Genomic DNA, 1558 nt, shown 5'->3' on the forward strand with positions numbered 1-1558 from the left:
CCGGCGATGGCGCTACGGCGGCGCGGCGGAGGGCATGAAGCGAGCGGGCGGCGCGGTAAGGGAGGCAGGCGGGCAGCGCGCCGGGCCGGGGAGGGCCCGCCCTAGGCCGAGCGGGCCCGCGTGGCACGGCGAAGTGGGCACGCGGGCACGGTGAACCACGTCGCGACACGTGGCGGCGGCGGGATGAAACGGACGTGTCCGTCGGCGAGATTTGTGTCCAACGCGCTAGGAGAGGGAGGGGGCTAGGGTTTCGCCCATGATTTTAGGAAGGGGAGCTATATATATAGGTAGAGGGAGCTAGGAGGCTCCAAATGAGGTGCGGTTTTCGGCCAAGCGATCGTGATCGAACAACCTAGGTGATGGAGGGGGTTTAGGTGGGTTTTGGGCCACTTTGGAGGGGTGTTGGGCTGCAACACACACGAGGCCTTCTCGGCTCCTCGATTAACCGTTGGAGTATCAAACGAAGTCCAAATGGGACGAAACTTGACAAGCGGTCTACCGGTAGTAAACCAAGGCCGCTTGGAAAGTCTCGGTCCAATCCGAGAACGTTTAATACCCGCACACGAAAAGAGGTAGAAAGGGGCACCGGAGGACATAGGAGCGCCGGAATGCAAAACGGACAACGGGGGAAATGCTCGGATGCATGAGACGAACACGTATGCAAATGCAATGCACATGATGACATGATATGAGATGCATGAAAAAGACAAAACAACACGAAGACAAAACCCGACAACAAGGAAATAGCATAACTTAGTGCCGAAAAAGGCAAGTGTTGGAATACAAATATGACAGGTTACATACAGGGTGTTACAACACTCCACCACTACGAAAGGATCTCGTCCCAAGATCTAGGACTGGAAAAACGCCGGGTACTCAGAACGGAGGTGATCCTCGCGTTCCCAGGTGGCTTCACGGTCAGAATGGTGTGACCACTTGACTTTGAGGAATTTGATAGACTTGTTGCGAGTCTTGCGCTCAGTTTCTTCAAGAATAGCATCTGGGTGCTCATGATAAGAAAGGTCTTCTTGGAGATCAATGTCTTCAAAGTTGATGGTGCGGTCAGGAGTCTTGAAACACTTGCGGAGTTGAGACACGTGAAACACGTCGTGCACGTTTGCAAAGTTGGATGGAAGTTCAAGTTGATAGGCAAGATCGCCTCTTTTGCCAATGATCTTGAAAGGACCCATGTATCTAGGGGCAAGCTTCCCTTTGATACCGAAGCGACGAGTACCTTTCATTGGAGAGACGTGGAGGTAGACATGGTCTCCGATCTCGAAAGCCAAGTCATGATGCTTGCTATCATAGTAACTCTTCTGGCGCGATTGCACGGCTTTGAGATTATCACGAATGACTTTGCACATTTATTCTACCTCTGTGATCAAGTCATTGCCAAGAAGTTGACGTTCCCCAGTCTTTGACCAGTTAAGAGGAGTACGACACTTCCTTCCATAGAGAATTTCGAATGGGGCCTTGCCTGAACTCGCTTGGAAGCTGTTGTTGTAGGAGAACTCGGCATATGGAAGACAATCTTCGCACTTCATACCGAAAGAAATGA

Source organism: Triticum aestivum, chromosome 3A (genome assembly GCF_018294505.1).
Source record: "Triticum aestivum cultivar Chinese Spring chromosome 3A, IWGSC CS RefSeq v2.1, whole genome shotgun sequence".
Taxonomy (NCBI): domain Eukaryota; kingdom Viridiplantae; phylum Streptophyta; class Magnoliopsida; order Poales; family Poaceae; genus Triticum; species Triticum aestivum.